The sequence below is a fragment of the Kogia breviceps genome, chromosome X (genome assembly GCF_026419965.1).
Source record: "Kogia breviceps isolate mKogBre1 chromosome X, mKogBre1 haplotype 1, whole genome shotgun sequence".
NCBI classification, from domain to species: Eukaryota; Metazoa; Chordata; class Mammalia; order Artiodactyla; family Physeteridae; genus Kogia; species Kogia breviceps.
In genome coordinates this window covers 10928456-10951660 of record NC_081330.1, presented here as the reverse complement: position 1 = coordinate 10951660, position 23205 = coordinate 10928456, and the positions used below count along the sequence as shown (strand labels likewise).

Genomic DNA, 23205 nt, shown 5'->3' with positions numbered 1-23205 from the left:
CTCTGAATTCCCCTAAGGTCTAGTGAACATCTAGCACCCCTGAGACTTGGTCCTTCCCTTGGCTTTAATATGCCATGTACCCAGCCCAGCTGGCTACCCCTACCCACCCACAAGGATATGGCTCCTTTATTAATGATGTTGACTGAGGTGTAGAGAGGAATATAGGTTTGAGGGCCATTTAAATTCTATCCCTTCATTTCATAATCTCTCTGGAGTTAGAAGTAAATCCTTAGTAAACAATTAGGCTTGAGATAAAGTAATTAATGCTGTATTGCTGATATATTAAACAGCTCATTTCAGGTCATAGTATGTTGAGAATCTTCTAGTCCACTGATCTCTAAACCTGCCAATACATCTTAATCCCTTAGGGAACTTTAAAAATACAGATTTTTAGGTATCAACCCCCGAGAGCTACTAATTCTGTATTAGGGAGGTACTGCATATCTGCATTTAAAAATATTTTTTCCTGGTGATTTTGATGCATAGGCAGTTTACAAAACTGCTGACATGGTCTGGCGCCCTTGTGTGACTGATGAGGAAATTCTTACAATGATCTTTCAGCTGATCTCTACAGCTTATCCATTGTGTCTTTCAAAGTGCTTCTCTTATTTCTAAGAAAGGGTTCCCTTTAGGGTTGATTCTCTTTCATAACTTTATGCATGTTCCTTTCCGTTACACTTTTCACCTGGGCTACAACCTCCCACAAACAGGCTTAGCCTCACTCCAGAATCCAGCACTCTTCCTATCTCTCCATCAATTACCTGGCACCACCATCCATCCACCCAGTTACTTATTTCAACAACTAACAGTCATCCAAATTACTTTTTCCCCTTACCTGGATTTTATTTTTCTGTTATAGCAGCAATAATATCCTGTTGACTCTACTTCCAAAATTTGTCCTGAATTTTAAACCTTTCCACCATCTACTCTGCTTCCATCCGAATCGAGCCATCAACATCTTTTGCCTGGGCTCCTACAAGATACTTTTCAAAAACCTCCCTGCTCTCAGAACTTGCCAAGATGCAGTCTGTTCTCAACACAGTAGCCAAAATTAAAATTTAAAAGGATAAATCATATCATGTCATTTCCCTGCTTAAGTCCCTGCAAAAGCTTTCCATTGCAATTAGCTGTCACATATTACCATTTCCAATAGGTCCCTGTGTAATCTAACCCTTGTCAACCTTTTTGGTCTCACCTCCTACACTTTTCCACCTCTTTGTCTCTGGACATGTCAGGCTCATTCAGTCTTGGGACATTTATATTCGTTGTTCTGTCAGCCCAGGAAGCACTTCTGCCTATAGTTTCTTGGTTTACTCCTCATCAGTCAGACCTTACCTCAAATGTCACTCTCTCAGAGTGGCCTTTCCTCACTACCCAAGATGCTCTAGCATATAACTGTTTAAATTTCTTTGTAGCACTCATTTTCTTACATTCTTATTATTTGTTTGATCCCTCATATTGGTCTGTTTTCCCTCTTAAAATTGTAATTTTTTTTAAGACGTGGACCTTGTCTGTCTTATTTGCTGTTGTACCAAAGCACCTAGCACAATTATTGGCTTTCTCCCCTTCCCCCCTGCTTGGCTATATAGTGTCCACAAGTACTTTTTTTTTTTTTTTTTTTTTTTTTGCGGTACGCGGGCCTCTCACTGTTGTGGCCTCTCCCACTGCGGAGCGCAGGCTCCGGACGCGCAGGCTCAGCGGCCATGGCCCACGGGCCCAGCCGATCTGCGGCACGCGGGATCTTCCCGGACCGGGGCACGAACCCGTGTCCCCTGCATCGGCAGGCGGACTCTCAACCACTGCGCCACCAGGGAAGCCCCACAAGTACTTTTTTTTTTTTTTTTTTTTCGGTATGCGGGCCTCTCACTGTTGTGGCCTCTCCCGTTGCGGAGCTCCGGACGCGCAGGCCTAGCGGCCATGGCTCACGGGCTTAGTTGCTCCGCGGCATGTGGGATCTTCCCGGACCAGGGCACGAACCCGTGTCTCCTGCATCGGCAGGCGGATTCTCAACCACTGCGCCACCAGGGAAGCCCCCCACAAGTACTTTTGATCAGCAGAAGTCACAACACTAGGGACTTCCCTGGTGGTCCAGTGGTAAAGAATCCGCCTTACAATGTAGGGGACACGGGTTCGATCCCTGGTCAGGGAACTAAGATCCCACATGCCGCGGGGGCAACTAAGCCCATGCGCCACAACTACTGAGCTCAGGGGCCTCAACTAGAGAGCTTGCATGCTGCAAGCTACAGAGCCCACGCACTCTGGAGCCCGTGCGCCACAACAAGAGAGAGAAAACCCACACGTCACAACTAAAGAGAAGCCCGCACGCCACAATGAAAGATCCCACGTGCCTCAACGAAGATCCGGCATGCCACAACTAAGACCCGATGCAGCCAAGAATAAAATAAATAAATTATTTTTTTAAAAAGGGAAGTAACAACACTAGTCTTCTCTGCGTTCTTCAGCTAGAATCTGGACTGTTTTAATGAGTTTGTAGCACTACTCTCTGAAGGACACGCTAGAGAGTGTCCAGAGGAGGATAGCCCGAATGGTGAAGAGTTTTGAGATTGCAGTTGTATGGGGAGCAGGTCAGGTGTAATGCCTGCCGTGGCTCGGCAGTGCTGTTCTCCTTTTCCCAGATGGGGACCCAGGGTCTCATGCAAACAGTACTGTTGATGACCTGCCTTAAGAATCCAGAGTCCTACCTACCGTAGAGCACAGGGGACTCTACTCAATACTCTGTAATGACCTATATGGGAAAAGAGTCTGAAAAAGAGTGGATATACATGTATATGTATAACTGATTCACTGTGCTGTACACCTGAAACTAACGCAACATTGTAAATCAACTCTACTCCAATAACAAAAAAAGAATCCGGAGTCTTAGATTAGTATCTTCGAGGATTCTTCCTAAACAGCTTATTTCATTTCCAATATTTTATCTAAATTGGGTTGCATTTTAATCCGGGCATAATTAAGGTCAGACCTAAAATAGAGTCGGTCCTTTGGTATAAATATTCTTCCCTGAACTCTCCAATGAAAATATGTATATATTACCCGGAAGTGGTAACACACACTCTAGAACATAAAATGGTAATTTTCACTTTTCCTGCTACCCTTTACCAGAGTTGATATCACAAATTGTACTAACATTATAAAAGATATTGGGAAAGCTGGGCCTGGGAAGTTATTTTTGTTGTTTAAAAAGAAATTCCTCATCAATCATCCACTAAGTGGTTTTCGCAGCCACTGAAGATTGTGGCCTAGATTCACTGTTTCGTTGAGGGTTGCAAAATGGTGATGTTTTTCGAATTCTCTCATTTCTTCTGCACGTATCAGCTCGAAACTTTTTTTTAAAAAGTGCTTTCACTCATTAGCTACTTGCTTATGCTGAAATACAGCCTGTGCAGGAGAGTTAAAGTAAATGCATATTTTCCTTTACTTATCAATTTTCAGAATGCGGCGTTGTTACCCTAGTAACTACCAAAGGTGACCAGTACTTTGGTGGGGGAGTTAATTCTGATTTTTATGTATTTAATGCTTTGCAGTAATTGCAGGTGCTTTTTGATGCTCCTTAGGAATCCCTTTATGTCGGCTCCTAGGTGGGACTGGAAGTTTCCATTAGGCGACCAAGCAGGCAGGTCAAATCAAGAGCCACGGCACTGGGATGCCTGGGAGAGAAGAGGGGGTGGTCGCTCAGGAGCACCTCCACTTACTTGGCCTGAAGCAATGTGTCGGATGCACAGTGAAGGCGTGTAGTTTTCTCTCCGTGATGTGTTAATCTTTTATTTATGACTAAGTGATTACTTGGCTGCCTATGCTAATCTTTTCATAACTACTCTTTGTTCCTTTTGCCTCTTTGTGTCATTTTACTACACTGGGACCCACCCTCCACCCCATCCCTGCCCCGGCTGAGCATTGAATATAAGTTGTGAAAGCCGATATCACTCATCTTGTTTCCAATTTCAAAACAAAGCTTCCAGTGTTTCACAGAATGTATGAAGTATGTACACTATCTCTCTTTATGCGCGCGCGCACACACACACGCACACACACGCACACACACACACGAGCTGCTAAGTTTGGCTTGCTGCTCTGCCATATATTCATTAGGTAAGAAGTCAGTGAGCCAAATGGATGCACGTAGTTTATTACATACAAGGACAGCAGAAGCGGGGTCAGATCAGCATGGTGTCAGCTGCCCACAAGAAGACAATGAACCAGAGGGACAAGGTGACAGGTGACATGAGCAGTGAGTCACTCCATCATGGAGGAGCTGTTTCCATATTACCTCTAGTTTGTTTTATAGCCCGAAGGTGCACCCTACGGGCGGAAGCAAGACGGAAAGCCCCACGCCTCACTAGAATGAGGGCAGCGTTCCACGAGATAGGGAGGAGGTGAGAAGCAGTCCTCGCAAGGCTGCTTGCCTTGCCACGTTCCAGCGGGGATCACAGGGCGTTCACCCAGGCTTAGGTCAGCTCGTAGTTGATTGAGTCTTGCCTGTGGGACCTGTGTGGAGAGGTGCCAGGTTGTTAGGACACCTGAGCAGAGGCGTTCCCCTATAACCAAGAACACATTCTGAAAATTAATGGAGACTTTTAACCATACTGATACACAGTAATAAAAATACTTTTATTAATGTATTGCAATAAAATTGTAGTAATATTTAATGGGTCAATTTTCAAATTGTGTTCTTTTTTTTTTTTTTGCGGTACTTGGGCCTTTCACTGTTGTGGCCTCTCCCGTTGCGGAGCACAGGCTCCGGACGCGCAGGCGCGGCGGCCATGGCTCACGGGCCCAGCCGCTCCGCGGCACGTGGGATCCTCCCGGACCGGGGCACGAACCCGCGTCCCCTGCATCGGCAGGCGGACTCTCCACCACTGCGCCACCAGGGAAGCCCTCAAATTGTGTTCTTTAGAACAGGGGGTCCCCAACCCCCGGGCCACGGACCAGTAGCAGTCCGTGGCCTGTTAGGAACAGGTCCGCACAGCCGGAGGTGAGCGGCAAGCGAGCGAAGCATTACCACCTGAGCTCTGCCTCCTGTCAGATCAGCAGCTGCATTCGATTCTCATAGGAGCGCGAACCCGACTGTGAACCGCGCATGCGAGGGATCTAGGCTGCGCGCTCCTTATGAGAATCTAACGCCTGATGATCTGAGGTGGAGCTGGGGGGGTGACGCTAGCGCTGGGGAGCGGCTGCAGATACGGATTATCATCAGCAGAGCGGCTTGTCTGCACAGAGACCATCATAAATCCATTGCTTGCAGACTCCTATCAAAACCCTATCAATCAGTGAGTGGCGAGTGAAAACAAGCTCAGGGCTCCCACTGGTTCTGCATTCTGGTGAGTTGTCTTAATTATTTCATTATATGTTACAATAAATGTAGTGCGCTTGAATCATTCTGAAACCACCACCCCCCCCGCCCCGCCCCGGTCCGTGGAAAAATTGTCTTCCACGAAACTGGTTCCTGGTGCCAAAAAAGGTTGGGGATCGCTTTAGAAATCCTTCGGTCTTGGTAAATCAGGATCTTACCACTAGATGGCGTGTGACAAGTAGTCATCGTTCAATTGGTTGGCGTGGAGGGACTGCAAACTTAATTCTCATTAATTCTAAAATGTATATACATTTTAACTTTAAAGATAATTATCGTACAATAATTATTTTTGTTAAAGTATTTTATTCTTTATTTTCTGGATTTTAGAGCCAAAACAACAAACACCTGCATGTACTTAACCAAATTTACCGATTATTAACATATTGCTACATTTGCTTTATATATATCCTCTCTACGATTTTTTGCTAAAGCATTTCAGAGTAATTTTAAACATTATGGAACTTCACGTCTCAATACTTCAACACGTGTCTCATGAGAGCAAGTCCATCATGCCACATTATCATACCAAACTACTATATTGATCTAATATTATCTAATATCTAACCTATATTCAAATGTCCCAATTGTTCCCCAAATGTCTCTGATAGCTACTTTATTTTCTATCCAGGATCCAATCAAAGATCGCACATTGCATTTGGTTGTCATATATCTCTTTTGGGGTCACATTTCTTTAATCTTCTTTAATCTAGAACAGTTTCCCTGCCCCTCCTTTAAAAAATATTAATAGAATAATTCTATAAATATGTAAATGCACATATATACTTATATTTTAAAATATTTAATGTGTATTTATTTACTTCTTCCACTCACTGGGTGTCCTAATATTTTTAGGCAGACAGTGTAACATCCCTAATTACAAATGTTACCCAAAATGGATGAAATTTTTTAAAAGATAAAGTGCTTCTGTTTCTAAATGCAGCAATTCTACATGTCATGTGTAATAAAAACCCATATAAAAGTTTTGGGGGTAGTTGTTTGTTAGATTTTGAGCTTTTAGAAGGGGTATGGGCTGTGTTTATTCATTTTTATAATCGCTACCCCCAGCCCAGGATTTTGAAAGTGGTGAGACTCAATTCATGTTTGAGGGGTGAAAGAATGGTTCTCTCTCTCTTTTTTATTGTAGTAAAATATACATGACATAACATGCATCATTTTAACTATCCTAAGTGTACAGTTCAGTGGCATTAAGCACGCTCACATTGTTGTGCGTGGCTCTCTTTTAATAACCCAACAACTACAAAGTTAATTGTAGAAAAGTTATTAAATAGGTAATCAAAAAGAAAAATGACCCAAACACCCCTCAAATTCTACCATCCATAGAAATCCAGACGTAATTACTCAACATTTTGGTATATATCCTTTCAGATTTCTTCATGTATATTTATTCCTATCCACATAAGACAACAAAGTGATCATACTGTATATACTGTATAGTAACCTGCTCTCATTTTCTCAACATGTAGTTAATATTTTCCTTGTTAATAATAATAAGTAAATGGGTTGTTTTTGATCTGGTTATATTTCATCCACGAATTTTATGACATGTACCTCCAGTAAGCACGCTGATGGGTGGAGATCATGAAGACAGGGCTAAAGATACAAATGAATTCTGTGCATTAATTTTTTTCTCTGAGCACAGTGGAGAACAATACTGGTGTAGGGCCTGGATTTCCAGTTGTGGTGCTGTTTGTAACTTGGCGATTGCAGAAGGGGTTAGGCATCTTTTGCTGAGGCCCATCTTTAGGTCAGGGGTCTAGTGACAGCGTCGCACCAAGGGAAGGACAAGAACAATCTCTGTCATGTGAATGGAATGTCCTTTGAATCTGAAATCTTCCCTGGGAGAACTTGTTACCGAGTGCCTGACTCGCCTTTGTTACTTACCTGGGGAAAACGCATCTTGAACAACAAAATGGTAATGCCCCCTGCCAGAGACTAGACCTTGTGAATGTTCTCTGATGCCTAGTAGGACCACTGCAGAGAAAAAATATTAATGAGACTGTTGCTAGGAGACGGGAGAGCCAAAAGCCCATGGCTTTGTAGGGGTTCCACTGGAAATCAAGGCATTTTAAGTGTGTTTTAGATCAGAGGTTTTGCTGTTAAATTCCGTCCTTTGTTGAGCATGTACTTTTTAGCATGTAATGTTTAATATGATTTTATATTTGGGGAGGAATTTTGAGCATAATCCCAAGGCATTTTTTCTTTCCCTAAAGCTAATCCCTTCTTCAGAGCACAGCTCATTTTCAAGTGGCTGCTGCGCCTCGGGCCCCCACCCCTTCAGTGCGACAGCCTCAGAGCTGGTGGAGAGGCAGAGCACCGGCAGCGGGTAAGTAGCTGAGAAATCTTTTGTAACACAGATATCCGAAATACGCTTTTTAAAGCAGGCGACGTGTTTTGATGAAACAGAATAATACAGAACTGTGTAGGAATTTGTGATTGTAATCAGCGGCATTGAGAAAATGGCTTAATTCAATTCTAAATCTTCCACGGTCACTTTTCTAGTTGAAAGCTCGTTTCTTAAACGGTGAATGAGTTCCTAGAAGGAAATACAGAAACTTGCCTCTTGTGATTCTGGCTAAGATAGTTCCCCAAAGGGGACCTGATTGAAGATGTTACTGAAATGAGAAGTTGTGTTCGGAATGGTATCTCAGCTTTACGATGTTTGCATTAGATGTGATGAAATGGTGACGATTCACGATGTTCTCAGATCTGATTTCCTGTCGCAGTATGGAGAGAGCATGAGAAAAATGTTGTTTTGCAGTGGGGAAAAGAATACCATGCCTCATTTTTTTCTTAATTAAGAAAAGCATGTGACTGGATGTCTGTACAGGAGAGAAAATGAGGAGGGCAGCCTGTAATGTTCAGATTAATTGCTTCACGTGAGAGCAATTTATGGGAAAGATTTAAATTTGGTTTTAGGCTGAAAAATCATGAAAGAGAAATAATAACTATGTGACTGTGCCTTGATTTTGACAATAATTCATTTGTATTTGTGGACATCAATTTTCACAGTAAAGACAGAATATTATCAGTGCTTCCTTCCTTGGAAAGGGATGTGGAAAAGATAGCAGATTCCTATCAACAAAGCTTTTATATTTGTTTCTGAATTGTGCCTGAAAATGTTTAAGCTTTTGTGTGTCCTTTTACCTGGAAATTGCTTTTGTAGATACGTTTCTGCAAGAAAAAAGCAAAAAAGCTGAAGTGCGGGTGTTTTTAAAAATTTCTTTGAAATTCAGATTGCTTTGACTTCAACAGGAGGAAAAGGAGAAAAAAGATAGATAAGTAGATTTTTTGAGTTAGATGCCAAAATAGCAATCAGGGAGGAAAAATAAGAATGAAATAGCTTTAAAGAAAGTTGACAAAATGGGCCATTTTTCCAGGCTGAAAATGTCTGCTGGTGGCATGTTTTGCAGGAGGAAAGGGGGGAGCATGGTGCAGGCATAGGAGGGAGGGGGGCGTTGAACAGGGCGCTGCGGCAAAGAGAATGACTGGCGCATCCAGGGACATGTGACCATCTTCTGGTGTAGTGAAGAAAATTTTCCAGGAGTCCATCTTGTATAAGAAATTCTGTACCTATTTACATACAAATGATACTGTAATCTTTACGTAGTACATACTGAGTTTGTTTGGTTTGATCCCCTGTTGACATACATTGGCACATGTACTCTTTTTTTTATTGTCTCTTTTCCTAGACTTTCTCTTCTGTACTCTCACCACTTTTATAGCGCTTATTAAAATATCTTGTGAAGATGCCGTCTTTCCCCTTTATTATAAAAATTCACACATTTATTGTAGGAACTTGGGGAAAATCTAAAGATGACTATAAAAATTACCCATAATCCTATAACCCAGAGACAATTACTATTAATATAATTAGTCATTCCCTCTTCTCTGAATACATGCAAACTGTGCATAAAAATGTATATTTATATACAAAATGAAGATCATATGTACATGTCGTTTTCAACCTGCTTTAAGCACTAAACAAAATATTGGGAGCAATTCCCCATATTTAAAAATAGTCCACAAGAATGTGATGTTTTATAGATGCTTAGTTTTCAATCATATAGGTGTCCCACTAAATGTCCAATCATTGAATGCTTCTATGTGTAATTTTTGCTGCTATAATTTAAGGAATATCTTTCCATGTAAATCTCTGTGTGCTTTTCTGGTTTTTTTCTCCTAGGGTAAATTCGTAGACATGGAATTCCTGGATCAAATGGTATGAACCAGTTTAAGGTTTCTCCCCATCACCCCATACATATCGCCTAATTTATCATATGTGGTAAAGCATTATTTTTCAGTTTTTTTTTTTTTGCCTATTCATTTTTTATCATTTATGATGGGTTTTCTTAAACAAATTGCAGCTTTACATTTTTAGAGATCCACAGCTATACAGTTTTGATTTTGTGATTTCTTTCTTTCTTTTGAGGAGTATATTCACGTGCATTTTTTTCCTAGTCATTTCATTGCTTCGTTTTTTATACTTCACTCTAATTCACCTAAAATTCATTTTGGCATATGGTATGAAGTAGGATCTAATTTTGTGTTTTTTCCAAATAGGTCACCAATTGTTTCAGCATCATTTATTGAATAATCCAACCTCCTTCCACTGATTTGAAATGGCAAGAACTGGCCTCCCACTAGATAGGGTGTAGCTTTCCACAGGTCAGCCATTTTCTCTCTACCCGAGAAGGTTACATCCCACAGCAATGCTCCTACCTTCTTGCAGCTTCTGGCAGCATTCTATAGCATCATGTTCTTGCTGATGCCTTTCACGAATTCTAGACACAAGCAGTTTAGGGCAGTGGTTTTCAAACAGGATTGTAAAATTGTAAACATTTAAAAATTTAATTTTTATCAGATGCTTTTTACAAATGAAAAGTGAGGAATCCTGATGTATAGAAAACCACTGTTCCAGATGTGCTATTCCTCTTGCACACAGCTGACAGCCTAATTGTGCGTTCAAATAATACTCCCGGGGTTCGTGTTATTCCTAACATTATTGAAAGTTCCTCCTTCAACCTCTTTTTCTACTCCCTAGGTACTCGGAGAATTAAAGCTGTCTGGACTCAGTTCCTGGAATTTTCTAGAATGGTATAAGAGTAAAATGTAAGCAATGCATAAGGAGCAAAAATAATGTTTGCCAGCCTGTTGCTGGCCGTATCTCTTCTAGATAGGGACATACCCCAGGGATTCACCTCTTTTCACCGCAGGTGGAAGGCTCAAGCATAAACCACGAAGTCTTTTAGTGGCAGGTGGGTTAAATGTTGCTTACAGAAATATTTGACTGTTAAAATCACCTGCTACCCCCTGTTGACCCTCCCCACCCCCACTCCCAACACAGCCTTCTTTTTCTATTGACTTCTGACTCTGGCCTCTAGCCTTTACTGATTCTGGAAGAAAAAAAAGGGGCGTGGGTGGGAGGATGCGTTGCCTGCCCTTACAGCGAGGGGCTCCTTTGGCTCACAGCCCCGGCCCCAGTCATTTCTTGACTTGCCGCATTAGGCTGTGATTTGTTTGTGACTGGAGGTTGGTTTCCGTGGCAACGGCCGCTCGCCCGGGCATGCGCATTCTCTCCTCCGCAGTGGCAGAATGCGGCCGGCCGCAGAGGCAAGGGAGGGGGCTTGCGGGCCCCAGTCGCTGAAGGAGTTATTCTGCAGTCATGATGTCAGTTTTTCTGGGCTAAAATGCCACCATTCTTGTCTATAGAGCATTGCTTTTTCTTTTTTTTTTTTTTTTAATCCTTGGAAGGCTTTGAGGCACTCCCTTTTTCTTCCTCCCAAATTACCTGCTCTCAATATGTCCACCTGTGATCACGAAGTCTTCCCAATCTTTGAGGCCACTCAGGGCCCCAAGGGGATCCATAGCAGTGTGGGCACAGGTAACAGACTGCCTGGTTTCAAAGCTCCACCACTTGCTAGCTGCATGAGCACAGTACAGTTACGGAATCTCTCTGTGCCTCGGTTTCCTCAGATGTAAAGTGGGGATATTAATAGCACCTTTAGAACAGTGTCTGGTAATGATAACTACTGTATAAATGTCGGCTATTATTAGTTGTAGATATTAAGTTAAAGGAGACTTGCCCTGAAACAAGCTTGTGCTGCAATGTACAAACTCACCCTCTAACGTCCCATGGCCAAATAACACAAACACGCAAACTCTTCCCATTGCAAATGGATAAGTACCACGGCCAAAAACTCGCCCCACAGCACACAGAAGGCTCATCCACAGACACACATATCCTCCCTAAGGCAAAAAGTCCCATCTGAGGGACTCAGACCTGCCACACGTGATGCGGACTGGCCCTACCATAAAGACTCTACCCACGACACACAGACAATCATCTCCCTGTCACACAGAGCCTTTCTCGGGTACATGGTCTCTCTAGAGCACACAGACTCCCCCCCCCCACCACCACACCGAACACAGATGCTTCCAAAAGCTCGCACATTTTCAAGGCGCGAAGACTCACTCCACGGGCCACAGACACGCCCTACCACCCACCAATACTCCCCAAACACACAGACTCTCAGCACAGAACAGGGACTCTGCCCATGGCACAGAGACGCCCCAAGGAACAAAGATCGTCCCCACAGCTCACAGATTTCCCCAGCGCCCCGCCGACTGAACCCATAGCTGAGATTCTCCCCAGGGCACACACACTCCGCACACCACACTGACCCTCAGCGGGGCACACAGACGCGTTTCACGGCACACGGACCCCCGCCAAGGGAGAGGACTTATCCCGTGGCACAGAGACACTCCCTAGAGCATGCAGACCCTCCTCAGGGCACACGAGCTCGCCCTCCACGACACAGCCCCCCTCCTGCCCCAGAACACACTTCACGACATAGCTTGACAACCCACACAGAGAGAGACGCGGGCTCTACTCCGACAGACAGACTTGCTCCACGACACGCAGACAAGCAGCACAGGACACAGACCAGCCCCAAAGGACACACGCTTGGCCTGCCGTACCCAGTCACGACCCAGATCACGCAGACTCACCCCGCGAAACACAGGCTAAAGCCCCATAGCACAGAGAGTCTCCCTACAGCACACAGAACACAGCCTGTCCCCCAAACCAAGATGCCCCACAGCACACAGACTCTCTGGCCAGCGCATGGACTCACCCCACAAACACAACTGTCTCCCCCAGGACACAGGCCCTGTCCACGGGCCACACCCCAAATCCCTCAGACACACTCTGCAGTACATTGGCGCACCTCGCAACGCACAGCGCTGCGCCCCGGTGTGCAGATTGCCCCTACAGCGGGCAGGCTTCTCCCACGACAGACACACTCATGCCAAAGCAGCACCTAATCCTTCTCCAGAGCGTTCAGATTCACCCCTCAGGGCGCAGTCATCTCACAACCTAGACGCAACCCACAACATACAAACACATCCCACAGCGCGGCGCTACGCTCACCAATGCCCAGAGCTATGTCACGAGACACACTCGCCATACAGATCCACTCCACGCAAACCACACTCCTTGGGGCGATTACACAGTGCACACACACACACACACACACACACGCCCCCAAGCACGCACACCATTTGCTCTACAACTCCCGGATTCACCCCATCGCACGCTTTCACACCAAGATCTGCCCAAGCATGCACAGAACTCCACCCCGAATGCACAGATTCTCCCATCAATCCACAGACTTGCTCCGTGACACACACAAACGCCACTGAACCCTGAGCCTCACCCCAAATACGCAGTCAGGCCCTTCAGGGCATACATTTGCCCCAGCCCATAACCACACCCACAAAGCTTAGAATTCACAGGAATGCGCGTGAACACATAGATTTCCTCCACAATGCACAGACTTGCTCTAAGATGGCAAACCTATAAAGCACATGAGCGTTCCCCAACGTGTGGACACACAGCACACACTATTACCCGTGCAACACCGAGAGGTCCATCGTAGTTTACAGACGTGCCTCGCCATCCTGTTGAGCTACAACCCTGGCCCCCAACAGCCACAGCTTGTGTAATGGTTAAGAGCAAGGCCTCTGGACCCAGGCTTCCTGGGTTCGAATCCAAGCCCCACCCCTTTCTCATTGTGTCACCTGTTCCTTAGTTTGCTCATCTGTAAAACAAAGGTAACAGTAGTACCTACTGCAAAGGGTTGCTGTGAGTATTCAGTGAATTAGGCTAGGCTAAGCGCTTAGTACAGTGCCTGGCACACAGGAACTATTACAATTGTTAATTTAACGTGTGGTACTCTCACCCCCCCCGTTGTTGCTAGTGTGAAACGGGCCGACCCCAAATACCTAGAATCATCTGAAAACACACAGATTCACCACATGATACCTAGACTAGCCCCGGAACATCTAGAAACACTCTACAGCACACAGACACCCCGCCACAATAGCCACACACCCTACAAAGCACAGACAGGACCCTAAGCCACATGCCACTCACAGAGCTGCATCACAGTTCAGAAGCGCGCTCTACAGTGCACGGGCTTGCTGCATGATACAGACTCACCCCACGGTAAGCAGACCCACCACACACACACACACACACACACACACACACACACACACACCCACCCTCCAACTCAGCAACGTGCCCTACATCGCACAAACACACCTACTGCACGCAGATTTTTGTCCCGTAACGTGTGGCTGCATCTCACAAACACGCTCCTAAATTCATGCTCCGCAATGTCCAAGCCTTGTACCACGATCGTCACTCATCCTGCAACGCACGCACTCACCCAGCTTGCCTTACGAACACAGAGAGCACTCCATAATCCACATCACATCTCCCAAGACACCTTGAGTGCAGACTACGGAAGTGCTCAGCATCGCGTAACACACACCCTCACTCTGTAATGCACAGCGTCCTGCCCCAAATGCCCTGCAACACGAAGACGCTTCCCATGAGCTGAGCACAGCCGGGCCCCCAAACGCGCAGAGATATTCCATACCAACACGCACACAGCCTACACGGGCATCCTAAAATGCACAGAGCCTCTCCCTCAGTGCGGCAATTAGTCTCAGAATACCTGGAGACCCCTGCAACATAAACATATTTCCCACAGCACACGTGGTTCCCTCACCCTTCACAGAACCGCATCACGATTTACAGACTTCCCCTACACAGCGCAGTTTGGGCAACAATACGCAGACTCGCTCCACAAGGCGTAGGGCCACGCCATCGTCCAGAGACTAGACTCACAGCAAGGAAACACACCTTTCCAAATCGACACTCCCTCAAACACACAAAATTTTCCAACAGCTCACAAAGTTACGTCACCACATATCTTTCCTTTAAGGCAGGGGCTCAGCACACAGCACACACAGTTGGCCCCCAATGGAAGCCTTGCCCCACGGTGCAAGCGTTAGCACCTCCGCTTCCAAAACCGGATACAAAACAAGACCCATCCCGCAATTCAGGGATAAGCCTCACAATACTTGGATAAGTTTTACTGTCTGTAGGTGCTCTGCAAGATCCCAAGATCCCAAGGTATATCACAACACCTGGACATACTGCCCAAAGCCCCGAGACGTGCACAGCCGCAGACAGAGGGGCCGTGTAGATTGTGGTTACAAGCTGACGCCGGGGCTCCAAGCCCACATGTATCATTTACTAACTGTGTGACCTTGGAAAGGTTTCTTAACCTCTCTGAGCCTTATTGTTCTCAGGTATAAATTGGGAATAATCATGGTTCCTACTTATGAGGGCTGTCAAGAGGAGTAAATGAGTGAATGCTTATAAGGTGTTTAGAAGAGCGCCTGGCAGAGAATTAGCGTTATCGGTGTTAGCTGATCTTGTCGTTGTTGTTATCGTTGCTGTTTCTACACATGGAACTAGATCGTGATGGTACGCCTCAATCTCAAATAATTCAAATAACCCACAACACATCAAGTACACCCGCATGCAGCACAGAATCACATCACAGCTCACTCCCACCACCCTTTCCTTACAGTCTCGGCATAACATCTAGACGCATCACACAGTACACGTTGCGATACACAAACACACCCATGATACACAAACTCATCCGTGCAAACACATCCCATTCAGCTAAATGCACCTTATCGTATATATGTATACATATACATGCTCTACAATACACACACTCACCACAGAGCACATTGGCCTCACCACACAAAGAACTCACTTTAAAATCCCTAGAAACGATCCGCAACACATAGCCGTCTCCGACACACAGGCCTGACACATACTACCTCGGCGTGCCTTACAGTGTTCAGACTCAATTGCACAGTGCAGACTCCTCCCACAAAGTAGAGAAAGGCGTCGCGACCCACCCTCTCGCCCCGCTGCGCACAGGGCAGCCTCGCAGTACCTGGGTGTACCCCACAATGCACGGCGTCCTCACAAGCCCCAGTCCCCCAAGGGGACGGAATTACATCACAAGGCAAGGGCCCCAGACACCTTCCGCTGTGTCCACGGAGTCCCCGGATAGATACGCAGGACCCAGAGCACTCAAGCACAACCGGTAACCACAGACTCCTGCCGCAATCTGCAGACACAGCTCATACTGCAAATGTCTGCCTGCGCTACCCGCACTCACACCAGAACATCTGGAGGCAACTCACCGCTCACGGGCCGCCCCACAGCCCACAGCCATGCCTCACAACATGCCTCTCAAAGGACAGACACAGCCCGCGGCCCACAGGCTCGCCCCACGATGCACAGAGTGACAGCGCAATGCCCTGTCTACCGCGCCGCGCACACACTCATCACGCAGCACGGTCCTGCCTCAACGCCAGGTGTTAACCCCAACAGAGCACAGGTAACCCCCTCAACGCCTAGACCTGCCTCATAACAGGGGGCGCGCCAGGCAACCCACAGACCCTCCTACCGTTCACGGGTTGGAATCACGATGCCCGCACTCAGGGCGCACAGCTGATTTGCTCCACAGTAGATGCAATCACTCCACAATGAAAACGCTAGACCCACAACACCAGGCTCGCTACAAAGCATCTCCCCAGCACAGAAGAGGCCCTATAATGTGCAGATATGCCTCCACCTCACGGGCTTGCCCAAGCACCCTGTGCAATGCACAGACCCGCTCCACGATCCAGGCAGGTGGCAGAACACCTTGTATGCAACCCAAACATGCCTCATAATGCACTTAATACCCTGCAATGCACAGACTTATCCCACGAGGCACACGCTCACCCCCTCCGTCTGATCTAATACCACAATCCCTAGACTTGTCCCCAAACACAAAGGCGTATCCTAGAGTACACAGGCATGTGCCACAACATCCAGAATCACCCCATGATGCCCAAATTCGCTCCGCAATACTCAGAAACCCCATATCACTAATGCACAGACAGAAATGCACAGCACACAGGCCTGTCTGAAAAGCACAAAGCGGCACAACAGCGCACACACATGCCCTGAAACAGACGTGCCTCCCAATACCCCGTCACCTTGCTGGGCATACACCTGGCTTACAGGGAAAACAGGAGCCATGCAGTACCTAGACCCGTCCTGCAGCACAGAGACACACCCCGCAATGCCCGTCCACAACCCATTACACAGACTCACCCCACAACTGCAAGCTCAGCGCACAGCGCACAGAATCGCAAAAAGCCAACGTGCAGATGCAAATGCAAAATCTGGACTCTTCTCAGAAAGCACAGAATCATAACAAAAAGCACTGAGATGCCCCACGATGCAGTGTGAAGTCACAATGCAGAGACACATCTCATGCCACAAGACTCTTCCTACAATGTAGAAACATGCCCCAGCGCACGTCTCTCCCCCTCGCCACCCAGTCATCCAGACGTTCTGTAAAGCCAATGCCTAGACTGCCCAGCACTCCTAGTCCTGCACCAAAGAACGCAAAACCACCCCAGGCATTCTATAAGGTCAACTCAAGACACACAGATGTGTCACACACACAGTACTCACAGCTGATACAAAACATGCACACTTTTACACACACGTGGCCCTCAGCACAATGACGGATCCCCAACACTTGTGGTCCATGTGACAACGTTCAACCTCCTCTCCCAGCAAGGTGTGGAATAGCATCCCACAACTCACACGCTTAACCCACGGTGCAAAGATCTGCCCAAGCAGTGTACACACATGCATTACAACACATAGAAACACTCTACAATATAGAGGTAGAGACGCATCCCAGATGCAGATTCCTCTCACAGCACACAGAATCACATCCCAGCACATCAGCTCACTGTTCAAGGTACGGATGAGCTCAGCACACACTTTTGCCCCACACCACACTAACTCCACAACTGCCAGACTTACACCAAAACACAGATTTGACCCATGGAGTCTCAAACTCAGAGTGCAACACACAGACTCTGAAAATAGCTGCCAAATCACATTAAAATATAGAAACATGCCCCCCTCGAAACACCCTCACCAAGCCCACAGTTGCCCTGCAATGGAGAGAAAGGAAGAACAGCACTCAAATTCAGCTCACAATTTTTTGAGTCACCCCACAACGTACAGAATTGCATCCTAAGGCACAAGCACAAGCAACGACTCACAGGTCTGTCCCAGAGAACACTTTCATCCCCCCCCACACTTACCACACAATTCCCAAACTTGCACCAAACAAACACTCATACTCAGCCCCGAATACACAAGCCCACCCTGCATCAGACACAGCATGACACATAGATGTACTCTCCCTTAGAATCAATTCACGACTCACATCTGTCCCACAGCGCCCGGACACACGGTATAGAGACAACAAGCACAGCTTAGGCACTCCCCAAACTGCGCAGAACCCAGTCACACAATGGAGCTCTGCCTCCAATGTCCAGACGCACCTCACAGCGCCTCAAATTGCACAAAATACACACTCATTCCAAAGTGGGCAGCAAAGCTATAGACTCCCCAGAAACACACAGTATTGCAGAACAGCTTACAAACAGTTCTCAGAAGTGTTTGTAATGTTTGCAAATGTCTTAGGAATACATACACAATTTTACACAAATTCCAAATTCATCCTATGATGCACGGACTTTCCTCCCTACACACGGTGTCAGCCCACAATGCAGACACTCATCTACAAAGCAAATAATTAACCCATCATGCACCACAACTGCCAGATATGCCCCCCAAACACACGGAACGTGCACCGCAACACCAAGAAACACTCGCCCATCGTTTACCTAGACCGACTTATGATGTCACACCTGCGCCATGACGTAAGACTCCCACCATAGCCCATAGAATAGTATCACAATACACAGGTTTCTCTCACAATGCAAAAATTCTCTAGGAAAGCCAAGTTTTGCTCCACGAGGCATCCAACATCACTACGATGCGTAGATTTGCCTCAAAATGTCTTGCACCACAATACTCCCCAAATGCCTCACAATACCTGCAATGAACTTATAGCGGACAGACTTGCCCCACAATGTCCAGACTTAGCCCCTCCCACCAAGACGCGCCCCTATAACCCACAGGTAAGTGCCACAAAGCCAGAGTCTCCCTGTATTGCACAGCTGCACTCTACATCATAAACGCACCCCACTATGGTGAGAAGAGACTTAAAATATTCAACCACAAATTCCCAGTCTTGCCACACAACACTCAGACGTCTTCCAACGCACAAACTAGCTCCCCAGTCCCTAGATGCAGCTAACTTACTAACTTACAGGTGCACCCTGTGACACAAAGCTTTCTCCCGCAAACGTGAAACCGCGTTCTGAGGCACAGATTCACCCCAACACGCACACAATCACTCCGCAAGGCAAATACCCCACAAAGAAAACATGTGTCTCCAACCCCTCCAATTGCCCTAGGACACACAGACTTGCCCTACAGGATGAAGACAGTTACTCCCCTTGACAGCCGTGCTTTACAACCCAGCCCTGCCTCACGAGGCACCCTTGACCCGCGACCTAGACACGATCTATAGTGCCCTTACTCGCCCCTGCAACACGTTGAAAATGCACAGACGCTTCCCACAGCCCCAGAACGGCCACAGCAGGGTCGGACTCTCTCCACTAAGCAAACTCAGCGGGAAGCGCCTAGAACAAAATCACAACGTACAACGTCACTCCGTGTCAGGTTCTCCCCACAGCGCACTGACATGCTCCACCAACACCCAGACTCACCTACACGCGCAAAATCTCATCGCAACCTCACGTCTTGCCACAAACCAACGCATGACCAGCAAGACTACAGACAAGCCTCATAATACAGAGACTCGCCCCACACCACTGAGAGACACCCCGTGACGCATAAGCACAAACTCACCCTGCAAAACAAATCCTCACCCAGCAGAAAGACCCCCAACTCAAGACGTGTTCAGCCGTGCGCCGGCATACCTCACCACGCAAGATGCCATCCTAAAGCACATATGCCTACGGCACACAGGGTAATGCCACAGCACAAGCATAAGCGCCCTCACGCCCAGACTCACCCCTAGTAGTACACATTCTCTTTAAAACAGCAGAATATACCCAGCACCCCATCCAGAATCAGCCTGTATCATACAGTGCGTAGCATGGACCGCGGCTTCCAGAGATGCCATACTATGTAAAGACACAACCCCAACTGAGGGGACGCCCCGCCTTTAGGAAACCCACATAGCTTCCCCATGAAGCACAGACATACCCTACAATGCAAAGACTGGCCCTGTGACACAACACCTTACTATAGAATCTCCAGAGTCAACCCATGACACATAGTCTCACCCTATGACTCCAAGATACATCCCACGACGTACAGACTGCAACGTATAGACCACAACACCTAGACATGCCCTACAACGAGGACATGTTCCCTCAGTCTGTAGATTTACCTGATGGCACATCCAAAACAGCATAGTCATAAAAGTCACAACACTCGCGATCGCTCCCACAGAGCACAGTCGCTCCAAACCAGATGCGCAGGCCTCACGGGGCCCGTAATTCACGGAGGTAACCCGCCATCCCCAGCTTTGCCTCACACCCCGTAGCTATGACTCCTTTAACTCAGAGAACAACCTCACGGTGCACACGTGGGTCACACCAGTCACAGGGCGACACCGGGAGGAGCTCGCTCACAGGACAAAGGGATCTGAGAGCGATGCGTTGACCAGCGCGCCACACGCCTCACATGTACTTGCGCCCTAGCACTTAGGCCCGCCTTCCTTCGGACAGACTCACCCCGCGACATCTAGCCTCGCACCCACTACACAGACGCGTGCCGCCTAACCCAGAAACCAGCCCTGGGACGCTCAGACTAGTTTCTCATATAAGAGCCATCCACAGAGGGACACAATCCACAGCACACGTATTCATCCCACAGCACCCGGCCTGGCCCCAGACTGCACAGACACCCCTAATAATAGCCAGGCCTGCTACACGATACTCAGAAGGCCTCACAACAACTAGAAAAGCAGGACGATATGTACGCTTCCTCTAGAACATTCAGATTCCCTTCGTGAGGCGGACACTCTATCACAATTAAGCCTCGACGACAAGTTGTTGGTCCACAGGACACAAACAGAGGACCTACACGCTCACACGGGACTTTGGCAAGCGACGTCACTTCTTTGAGTCTGTATACCCATTTGTAGGCATGGATGAAGTACTTCCTTTTCAGCCAGTGCAAGGATTAAAGGAGCTAATTTCAGGAAAGGATCAAGGCTCAGGACACAGTCTTTGGAGCCCCGGTGGTGGAGTAGAAGGAAGAAAGGTTTGGTGTCAGTCAGGCCTGGTTTTCCATTCCGCCTCTGACACTTACTGGCCATAGGACACTCACGATTCGCTTTGGTTCTCTGACCCTCAGTCTTCATTTGTCAACTGTGGACGACACGGGTTCCTGCCTCTGAGGCTCTTGTAGGGGTTGAACAACACCAGGTATCTTAATCTGAATTTCTAGCCAAAGAAAATAAGTAGAATGGGGAAGAAGGTAGGAGTGCCTTTGAGCGCCTTGTACTCTGTAGGCCTGGGGCAGCAGAAGGCGGGGTGAGGGCTGTGCGTGCCTAGGGCCAGAGGGGAGAAGGAAGAGAGGTGCGCGCCAGGGTCTCCAGCAGAAATGCCCCCGATGGCAGCAGGATTGCAAGATCTGAGCAGCCACCAAGTTTGGCCTTCAGATGATAAAAGCCAGTGTTATTGGACCATAGTCGCCATCTTCAATAATCAGCACTTTTCAAGGGAGGCCATCTTTTAATGCTTATTTTCTTGGCTACTTCAAGAGGAGGAAGAAAATCTTGAGCCCCTTCCGCTGGCTGAACTGTAGAAAAGCAGGTGTAGAAAGGAGCAGAGAAGTCTTTCTGGAAGAAAGTGGCCAATCTACACACACACATTCATCATAGATATGTACACACACACACACCAGAGCACACACAGTGCCACAGATGTTCACACTGACACAGACCTTCAGGTGTGTCCTAATCCCACAGAGCATACATTCTTTCAGCCACAGCCAAAGACATATGTTTGCACAAATATGAACATATAACCCAGAGTCCCGGCAGGGATCATCTCATGTATACACAGGTGCCCGTATGCACACACACAAATGCACACAAATGCCCACAGTTCTGTATGTAGGCACAGAGCAATGTATAGTCATAAATCCACACTCCACACTCACACAGGCCCAGAGAAGCACGCAGAGACATATGTATGCTGACCTAGGCATCCAGAGGACGTGCTTGCTGATTCATAACCTCGAAGATGCAAAAACACAGATGCACACACATACAGAAACACACAGATGCTTCTAGAGGCTCATGAGGTGCACACCCATTCTCAGACACCCCCAGACATTTATGCAGAAATTTACAAGCCCACATGAACCCACACAGACACACAGACAGGCACACAGAGTCATCCTTATGAAGACACAAGTGAATGCGTTTTTATTGATAGAGACACGGAGACATTTACACAAACACTAAAATATGGAGATTTATTCATACGTAGATACATGGGTTTTAAACATGTACTTACTAGCATTTTCATGCTCATGGAGTCACATGAATCTACACACAGAGGCATAGTTGTTATTAAAACACACCTGCATACACATGTTCCTGCCTATACATGCAGTCTAAGTGCTCATGTATTTATATATAGACACGGGGGGAGAGAAAAACAGGGGGAGAGAGAGGGAGATTGATTTATATGCAGAAGCGTATACCTACACATATAGACACACAGGCCTAGAGAGCCACACAAAGTACACACAGGCAAACACATCTGCACTCACACACAGGCTTACTCAGATGCACAAGAGGAGCGTGCAGAGTCACACGCACGTGCAGAATCTCAGTTGTATTCACAGAGACACAAGCATGTGCACAGAGACAGAGATGCACAGGGACTCACACCCGTATAGACTCACAAAGATACAGACACAGAAGCTTGTGCAGGTGTGTGCAGATACATATATACGGATTTATACATATGCCCACATTCCACACGACTGTACAAATAGACACAGAGACCCACAAACACACCTGAAGAAACCCGGAGACACACAGGTACACAAGCATGCGTGTCTATTGGCCTGTGCACACAGACATAGAAAGGCAGAGAACAGCACACCTTCACAGACACACACTTGCACAGACACTTGTGTGTATAGTCACGTATGCATGCAAACATAAATGAGCATATGTACCACAGAGACATGCACAAACAAACGGGGACAGAGACATATGAGTACACATAGGCGGGCAAAATTCCCGTGCACAGAGAGTCCTCAAATACACACAGCAACATAAACACCTGCACATGAGCACACGGATGCATTTACCTGGAGAGTCATCCAGAGAAATTCATCCCCATGCAGACAGATTTATGCAGACCCCCCCACACATGCACCCGGAGACATGGAG

General features: G+C 46.9%; 1 long non-coding RNA gene across 1 annotated transcript in view; it reads left to right on the top strand.

Moving 5' to 3' along the window:
* The first annotated feature begins 7670 nt into the window (after positions 1-7670).
* Positions 7671-23205, top strand: part of LOC136793409 (uncharacterized) — a 53240-nt gene continuing 37705 nt past the window's right edge. The window contains exons 1-3 of the long non-coding RNA XR_010838627.1: positions 7671-7715; positions 9576-9611; positions 10434-10647. This is a non-coding gene — a long non-coding RNA (uncharacterized lncRNA). The remainder of the gene's footprint in view (positions 7716-9575; positions 9612-10433; positions 10648-23205) is intronic.